This window comes from Macaca nemestrina, chromosome 3 (assembly GCF_043159975.1).
Source record: "Macaca nemestrina isolate mMacNem1 chromosome 3, mMacNem.hap1, whole genome shotgun sequence".
NCBI classification, from domain to species: Eukaryota; Metazoa; Chordata; class Mammalia; order Primates; family Cercopithecidae; genus Macaca; species Macaca nemestrina.
The window spans coordinates 23273094-23283444 of NC_092127.1; positions in this window are offsets into that span (position 1 = coordinate 23273094).

Sequence of the window (10351 nt, forward strand, 5' to 3'; positions counted from 1 at the left end):
GAAGAGTTTGAAAGCCAGATAAGTTTAAAGTGTTGTAATTATTTTTTTCCTATGGCATTTGTGAAGCCCTTATTCAAAATTGGCATACTGTTGTATTGATATATGTGCTATATTTTATTTTGTGTAAACAAATTATCTTGCCTCCATACATTTATATGAAAGTATATTGGACTACACTAGTTATATCACTTATTATTGATTAGGCTATTATAGAAAATCCCATAAAATTTTAGCAACTTATGAAAGAAAGGAGGAATAGAAATGTTCAGGCATCTACATAAGCTAATTATTTTGCAAAATTATACATCTAGTCTAAAATTATTGCTGTGTGTTATGTAGTGTTCCATTTGACAGTCTTGGCTTTCTGTGTGATGAGTTTAATTTGTGTCTAAAGTTTATTTTTAAAATAAATTACATTTATAATTTCTTTCATAGTATTTACTATAGAACAGAGGAAAACTTTACAGTAGAGACAGGGAAAACATACACTTAGTAATTATGGAACTTATATTATTGGATGGGTTGAAGAATTCAAATATTAATCAGGTTCTGTCATAATGCCCAATTAAGGGCCTCTTATTGCTCTTAGTGTTATTGTTCTGATAATATGGGTAAGATATCCGGTATTTAACTTTTTTATTTTTTTATTTCCACACAAAGATAACTAGATTTACAATTCTCACAAGAGGTCAAACTACTGAGAAGAACATGTAAAATACAGTATAGGAAATAAAGTTACTGTATTTCATGCAACCATAACTAATATTAATTAACATTTACTGCACATTTAGTTCATTACAAAGAGTTTAATATACATTTTAAAATGCAATTTTTGCAATAATCTAATGAGAGTTATAGTTATTATTTACCTTTCACAAACTTTTACAGGGTCTTACAAACACTAACGACAAAGCTGGAGCCTTGAGACCAGAGTTAGCTGGTGTCACATCTGGGCTTAAACAAAGAGAATGCAGCCATATACCTGCCCTCCCACTTTGGTTGTTTGTCGTGTAGCCCACCTTCTTTATGCTTTCCAATTCCAGAAGCGTAGTTACTTACCTTAAAAGCTAGATATGCTCTATCATTTTACAAATCTCCACTGCTTGTATAAAATTTCCTGTTCATTTGTACACTGTTAATGCATGTTGCTTTGCTTTTTCTAAAATTATTTATCAATTTGAGCAGTTCTTCCGGGTAGAGTAAGATGTTTCAGGGAGAATCATTCATGCACTGAGAGAACTGTCTCGGTGTGAGGACTATGTACAATTTAGTGGAAAACCATTACACTTTAAAAAAATTTGTATGGTGTAAAAAGCTATATGTTAGATATAGCTACAAAGACAAATTACTCCAGTTATAAACTATATATCATAAAAAATAGCAGTAATCTGGCTTCAATAGATAGGGATAGCTTCTCTTGCCATCTTTTCTTGTACTTATCTTTTCCTCTTTAAAGGCCCGTCACTATAACTCAACTGTGCTGTAACGTTCCCCATTCCTATCATTCCCTTGGGATTTGGGAAGTTTATAATGTGTGGGCTGGGACAGTTCTATTCCAGAGTCATGGGCATCATGTACCTTTTAGTTACAGTTTATAGATAGAACGCTAATTATTTGCCTCTATATATGGCATAGCTAAAACATTCTATGTTCTGCATAATGAGCTGATCCAGGGTGACACCCAGGAAAGCTCTCAACTTTCCTTGTTGTTGTTGACAGTAACTTTCTATCTTAACGCAAAGATATCAGGTGATACTGAATTATAGTGGAAGTGATTTATGCGATGATTTTGTCAATCAGCACTCTTTACATTTAAATAGTACACTGTGGTTGGAATAAGAAGTATAAAATGATGGCCCCAGACTGCAAGAAGTTCATTCATGCAATTGCATTTTGTGCAGACATTGCAAAAAAAGGAAATAAATACAGTAGAATAATGACTGCTTAATGAGAGTATACAAATGCTGTATGCCATAGAGAAGGGAAAGAAAACTACCATATTACTTGAAGGTGGAGTGGGGGAAGAGGGAGAGAGGGGAAGGGTAAAGCAATCTATTAGGTACTGTACTTGCTACCTGGGTGATGGGATCATTCATATATCAGACCTCAGTGACACAAAATTTACCCTTGTAACAAACTTGCACATGTACCCCAAACCCAAAAGTTGAAAAAAACCTACCATACATCTGACTAAAAACTCTGCTTGTGAAACATGGGATTTAACTAAATGTTAAAATATCTAGCAAAAGCTGCTAGTAAAATGGTTGTATGTATGTTGAAAAATTTCTTGGATAATTGAGTCTACTTGGTCAGAAGTCTTTTTTTTGTTTGTTTGTTATTGTTTGGTATCATGACACAACGCTCTCTCCTTTTTTGGTCTACATTATCTGGAATATTTGACAAGGAGGACAGAATATGGCCTTCTCCACAGATTGAGCAAAGTAAACTCAGACTATCTTCTTCCTACCATTTTCAGCAGGGCAACATAGCAGATACTTGACAATTTTACATTTTTGATTATCTGAAAATTTGCACTCTTCAACACTGCCCTGAAAAACATTCTTGAAATACAAAGAAATAAGCTGATAGTTCAATGGAAGAATTATTTAGATACAATATATCAAGTCCCACACAGACACTGAAGGAAATAGTATCAGATACCATATGGCATTTGCAAACTGAATGAATAAAAATATACCACTACATATATTTTTTATCAAAATATGGAAAAATTACTAATTACAACAGTTTTTTTTTTCTCTCCATTCTTCGCTCAATATTTTTATTACTTATTTACTAAATGAATTATTCTTAAAAACTTTTTCTCCACTTTTGGGGGTACATATTTTCAAAAGGCTCATAGGATGGGAGGTGAGATTCTCTAGGAGGCATGCTTTCAAGTAAAATCATGTAATTTCTAAACTAAATTCTGGAGAACGTAGGACTAGTCACACTCAGAGCTTTAGTCTCTTGAGTGGGTATCCTTGTTCTGAGAGAAATGAATCAATCGGACCTGCAGAAAGATTTTTCTTTGGGGCAATGTCTTCTCAAAAGAAATTCTGAATAGCACAGAAAAGCAATCCTTCAGCTGAGAGAAGCTTGGAAAGACACATCTACAGATTCATATTTAAAATTTAAAATGTAGTATGTTTTGTGGGTAAATCATCCTCCGGTCTATCCTAAAGAATATTCAGTACATTTTTCTTTCATGCTCTTTTGGTATAGATTTGCTTGTGGTAATAAGGAAAAGATTGAATCCTGCTTTAGGGTGCAGCCTCAGTTTTACATTTGCTACCAGAGGCTGCCCACAGGAGGCTCTTCACATTTAAGTTATGTAAAGTATATAATGTTCGGTGAGAATTAAAGTATCCTACTTACTGCTGGGTTTGGAGAAATAAAGGGAAAAAAATGTGTTTATTTTATTGAGGTAAACCTTAACTTAATACTTCACATATTTCCTTAGGTTATCTTTTTTGTAAAATAGCTTAATACTTGTAAACCATTTCAAACAAAACTGAAGTTTGATGGGGAAAGCTAGATGGAAACCCCAAAATAGTTAGATGTATCAGATTAAGCATGAAACATACAGCTTGTATAACAAAATAGTTCTTTTTATATGCTAAGAAATAGAAAATTTAAGAAAAATACTTCCTTCTCTAAAAGTAAGAATTTAACAATTATATAATAAGCAAACAGGCCACAAAGTACCCTTAAAAATAATCAAATTTTTCAGCCTAAATAATGTTAATTAATAATTTACAGAACTTACACTCCTAACTTTTCATTACTATTTTCACAAATGGCATTTTATGAAAGTATGATTTCATATATATTCATAATAAATAACTAAAATCAATAAAATTTATATTCAATAAACAATTCCTGGAATTGATTCTAAAAGAAGTCATATGTCACACCTACATGCAGTTCTTTCTTCTGAGCCCATTCTATGTCACATATTAAAGAAACATTATTTATGGCATATGACTACTCTGGTGATAATTTGTCAGTGGATTATAAAGCCTCCATTAATTCTCCAAATGTCTAAAATGTAACAAATTAGCAACTATTAAAGTGTAAATGGATTTGTTCCATTTAACAAATCAATTGTTTAGAACCATAGCTGACATATTCAATGTGCACTTTGCAATAATAAATGAGTTTATGGCTTTATTATATCCCAATGCATATGCAGTGGCCCTGTGGAAAACGTAATTTCAAGAACACAACTTTTCCTTTCAAACAGCAACATTGTTTAGAAATGCCCTAAAGAGCTGAAGTCAGTTAAAATTAATACCATAGGTCAGTATAAAAGCAATGTTTCAGAACCATTATAAAGGACAAAATACTCTGATGCAAGAACTTTAAGCTAACTCTCCTTTGGGGAAAAGCTTCAGAAACATCCATGGGTGTTTTCACAGCAAATAAGCATTAACTATTCACTGTTAAATAAGAACAAATAATAAACTTTAGAGTAAGAAAAATTAAAGTCTAGTTTTAGTCTGGAGAATTGCAGAAATAAGGCAACGCATTCTAGAAACATTTGGGGACCACCAAAATTGTTTATTTCCGTACAGTATTTGCAATATATTAAACCCCAGGATGTTTTAGATTTTGTCTGAGAATAGTTCTTTGCATTAGTAACTGAGCAGCATCTACTTGTAAATAGCAAAAACTGCCTCCGAATGAACTGTGGAACATACGTTCTTTTGAGAACTTGCCCTTAAAACCTCTATTGCATGCACAGATATTTCAGTTTTAAAGTAGATTATTTTTCTGGATGTTCCCATTTTTGAGGGGGGTGTTAGAGAGGGATGAGGGTTGGATGATGAAGATAGAATAATGTTGCTCTTATATATTTTATAGAAAATAAAGATGCACCACATAATTATGAGCAACTCTCTAATAAGTGAATGAGTTTCTTTTACTTAAACGATTTTTTTTTTTGCCAAAGAGTAAACATTGTCCATAAGAGTGACCTTTAGAAGTTTCGTTTCTGTTGTTTTTGTTGTTATTGTTTGTCCTAGCAGAGAATTGAGTAACAGTATGCCTGTGATGGTAAAAATAACTCTCCAGCCTCAAGAAATCCAGTTAAATGTGTTGTAAGCAGTGCAGCTCTGCACAGTCTCCGTAAGACCCAGTGATTTAACGTTGGCTCATCAATCATATTAGCACAGCCTGAATTAGGAACCAGAGAGAATAGACCTACTTTTATTCTGATTGGAATACATATTAAGGTTTATTCAGTTCCTTGATTAGTACTTACTCTTTCTCACCATCCTTTTCCCTGCTCTCCTGAACAAATATATTGGTATTCAAATCTCAGCTTAGATATTACTTCCTTCTCTTGCAGCTTTCCTGGGCTCCAAAATTGGGTTACATACTTAATTTATGTTCCCACATCCCCCAGTAAATATCATACTGGCTTACACTTTCCTGTTTCTCTGTCTATAGCACCCACTAAACTACAAACTCAAGTTAACTCCTAGACACTTAAGATACTCAACATAAATGAAGCACTCAACCTGGTATTACGATATTCAATTTTTTTTGAAGAGATCACTCGAAGGGATTTATAATGATTTGTATTCATTTAAGGAAATGGAATAAATGAATTATGTGGGTTAGAAGAGTTTATGTTATCTTTGCTATATTATACTGGCTTATTTATTAACAATTGTTTGCCTCACCCACAACATGTTGCATTCCCAGCACCAAGTATGTGATTGATGCATATTACCTGCTCTAAGTGTTATTGGATTTACATATAAACAAACAATGCATGATGCTGGCTAGGCAGCTAAAAGAAATATACTGCTATGGTACAAATGAATCTCAAATTCTTCTGTTGGATATTTAACCTCCAAAGCAACAGTGTTGGGTGGTGGGACCTGATGACAGATATTTAGGTAATGAGGGTTCCACCCTCACAAATGAATTAATGCTGCTATTAAAAGGGCTTGTGGGAGTGGATTTGCTCTTTTTTGTTGTTCTGCTATTGTGAAGAATAGTGTGTCTCTCTTTCAGAAGAAGCAATGTTCAAGGCACCATCTTAGAATCAGTGGCTACTTCTAAGATGGTGCCTTGAACATTTGGTGCTTACTAAACCTGCTAGCACCTTGATCTTGAACTTCCCCAGCCTCCATAACTATGAGAAATAATTTTCTGTTTCTTTATAAATTATTCAGTGCATGATATGTTATAGCAGCACAAATGAACTAAGAAACACATATGTTCTTTTTGTACTCCTGTTGCTTATTTGCCAGGAAAGTTTGTATATGGTATAGAAACTTACTAATTTATGCCTAAGGAAACATTCAGAAAGAGGCAATATTCTTTTTGGAAATAACAGCTAGTTTTTTTTTTTAGATGATATCTCCTTGGTTCAACATTTCTTTTTCCCCAGCCATATCTTTTTCTTGATATTTTACAAGCCAATCAAAATATATACTGAAACTAATTCTGAACATTAGATGAGCAATCTACACAGCTAACAATATATATTTTAAAATACATTGTCATTTGTTTATAGATATATAACAATATATTTAGAAAATAAATTTGTATATTATTATAAACATATAAACTCTGCTAGGAATTGACAGTTTCTCTTGAGTAGTTCCTCTTGGTGAATCATTTGGCATGGTACTATGAGGAAACTGCATTCTTTTGATTCTTCGGTTTCTGGTTCTGGGTGGTTAATTTCAGGATGGTCACTTCCTTCTATCAGGTATAAATTACAACCCTGGGTTTTGGGATTCTGAGGAGGGTATGGTTTTACAAGGATGAATCAAGTTAATGTATATATATATAAAGAGTAGAAATCAGGTCTATGAACAAATGAACAAAACTGTGAGAGAATCAAGTATGAGCATAGTGGACGGTCTAAGGCCAGAATTCAAGGAATGCAAAAGCCAAGGGAAAGGTCAAAAATGGCTGCTCTGGTGAGCACGTGCAATGTATAATTTCATTCAATACTCTCTTGCATGTGGGCTTTTAAACAGAGCATCCAGAATCTCTCAGGAAATCCATACCTCTAAAGATTCTTCTGTACTTTAGTATAGGGATTACAGCTGCCTTTTATTATAAATAGTGGCATATGGATGTCTTTTCTCTCCTATCTGGCAATTTCCAAAGAACATGGTCAGTGTGTAGAACAGTTTTGAAGAATCTGTATTTCATTTCTCCAGTTTTTGAATTCTTTGGAATGGCAGACACTATGCTGGATTAAAACTCATTCTTGTTCTTTAACAATGGCCTACTGTGTTTCTACAGATTTGTCCTATCGCAAATCTCCAGTCCCTTGACCCTAAACACATCTAAATTCAACCTTTCTGTTTCTCCAGAAGAGGAATCAGCAAACTAAGGTATCAGTTTAAATCTAAATGACCACCTGTTGTGAAAATAAAGTTTAATTGTAATTCTTCTATGCTCATTCCTTTTTGCATTTTCTATGGCTTTTTGACCCAGAGCACAAATGAGTAGTTTTGATAGAATATTTTAGGTATACAAAACCTAAAATAATTGCCTTTGACCCTTTACAGAAAAAGTTTGTCAACTCCTGTTCTTGCTGTAGCCCCTATCTCAAGTTGAATTTAGATTACAAAAAAATTCTACTGAATATAACCTCTTTATTTTTTCTCAATTGGCCTTTATCTGTTACTCTGCAAAGTATAAGATAGGAACTGAGCACATTCAGCTGATACTAATGCACACATGCCTAACTAATGGGTCCATTATTAACAACAGATTATTCACAATGTTCAATTTGTAGTTTCCTTTATCTGAAACAGAACTCTATCTTGTAAGTAATGCAAGATTATAAAATAATTTTTATATAATAAATTATATATATATATGTCTGTTGCTGACTGCATCAGTAACAGATTTCTAAAAACAATTTTTGTTCTATTTTTAAGCAACTTACAGATTCAAACTTTATTCAGTTACATATGGGCAATTAACAGTTAACAGCTGTCAGATAAGGTCAGACAAAATGACTCGTTAATGTCATGGTTTAGAAAAGTCTGACCAACTGTTTTGATTTCTATAGTTAGTTACTGACTAACCATTTCGGCAAGAATTTCCTGTCCTTTAGTCTCATGGGTTCACAGAGAGGGAACTACCCAGGTGAAATAAGTTCAGCCATATTGGAAAAATGTTTAGCATTAATACTGGAGAAATTTTTAGCATCCCAGGTAAAATTAAGTATAATTTAATTGATTACATAATTGTGTGTGTGTATTTGTGGAGGGTGGGCAAACTACACGCATGATTTTATCAACTTTGAACTAAAAAATTTTGATTGCAACATTTAGTTGCTTTTCATCCAGTTTAGTTAACTTTATTTACGAATTGCATATCAATTAATTAAATAAACAAATGGGAAACTTTTAAATAAGAGTGACTACACTGGGGAAGAGAGCAGAGCAAGTTATCCAAATAGAAGCTTCCCCTGATCATTCTCCCCACAGTAACACCAAATTGAGCAAAACTATATACACTAAAAGAGCACCTTCATAGGAACCATCAAAAAGGTGAGTGATCAAAATATCTGGTTTTAACTTTATATCACAGAAAGAATCACTGAAAAGAGTAGGAAGACAGTCTTGAATTGCTGACACCACCCCTCCCCACTCCCCTGGTAGTGACCATATGGCAGAGAATCTGTGTACTTAGGGGAGGGAGAGCACAGTGATTGTGAGGCTTTGCATTGGAACTCAGTGCTGCCCTGTGACAATGAAAAGCAATACCAGGCAGAAATCAGCGGGTACCCATGGAGGGAGCATTTAGAAGAGCCCTAGCTGGAGGGGAATCATCCATCCCAGTGGCTGGAACCAGAGTTCTGGCAATCCTTGCTGCCACCAGAGGTTAAAGAGCTCTAGGGTCCAAAATAGACTTAAAAGGCAGTCTAGGTTTTAAAGGATGCAATTCTTGGGCAAGACCTGGTGCTCTGCTGGGCTTGAAGCCAGTGGGCATAGGGGGCACATGACTTAGTGAGAAACCAGCCAGGCAGCTAAGGGAGTGCTTGCATCACCTCTCCCCAAACCCCAGGCAGTCTGGCTTGCAGCTCCAAAAGAGGCTTCTTTCTACTTTAGAAAAGAAGAGGGATGAGTAAGCATGACTTTGTCATGCATCTCGGATACCAGCTCAGCCACAGTATGATAGGGCACCAGGCATAGTCCTGAGACCCGCATTCTAGACCCAGAAGACATTTCTACACACACTCGGAGCCAAAAAGGAACCAGCTGCTTTGAAGGGAAGAACCCAGTCCAGGCAGGATTTATCACCTGCTGACAAAGGGGTTCTTGGACCCTGAATACCTGGGTATTCAACCAGAATAACCAGGTAGTACTTACGTCTGCCTTAGGTAAAACTTAGAGATGTGCTGGCTTCAGGTGTGGTCCAGCACATTCTCAGCTGCAGTGGCTGTGGGGAGAGACTCCTTCTTGCAGCTTAGGTACCAGTTTGACCAAAGTGGGGTATAGCACCAAATGGACTCTGGGAGTCCCCAATTTTAGGTCTGGGTTTTAGATAGCATTTTTGGATTCACCCTGAACCAGAGCAGAGTCCACTGCCCTGAATGGTGAATCCCATACCTGGCAGCATTTACCACAAGCTGACAGGAGAGCCTTTCAGCCTTGAGTATTGAAGGTACCTTGGCGGTGCTTGCTGAAGGTCTGGGACAGTGGTAGCCATGGAAGCGACCCCTCTGCTAGTGGAAAGGGGAGGGAAGAGTGGGAGGACTTTGTCTTGTGGCTTGAGTGCCAGTTGAACCACTGTAGAATAGAGTATCAGGTATATTCCTAATGTGTCTGACACCAGGCCCTGATTTTTGGACAGCATCTCTGGACCTGCCTAGAGCCAGTGGGCACTCACTGCTCTGAAGGGAACTCACATGCCTGGCTGGCTTTAATACCTGATGATTATAGAGCCTTCGGGGCTTGAACAAGCATAGGCCATAGCCAGGCAGTGGGTATCGTGGGCCATGAGCAAGACCCAGGGCTGTGCTGGCCTCAGGTCTGACTCAGTGCAGTCCATTACTGGTGGCCACAGAGGTGCTTGTGTCACCCCTCCCTCAGTTCTAGGCATCTCAACACAGAGACAGAATTCATTTATTTGGGAGAATGTAAGGGAAATGAACAAGAGTTTCTACCTTGTGTTACAGAATACTTCTGGACATTATCCAACGCCACCATGGCAGTACCTCTGTGAGTCTCCAAGAAGCACAGAATTGCTTGGGCTTGGGGTGCCTCCTAATGCAGATACAGGACAGACACTAAAAACTTAGGCCAAGTCCCTGTCTTCTAATACTTGGAAAGTTTTCCCAAGAAACACTGGTATAAATAGG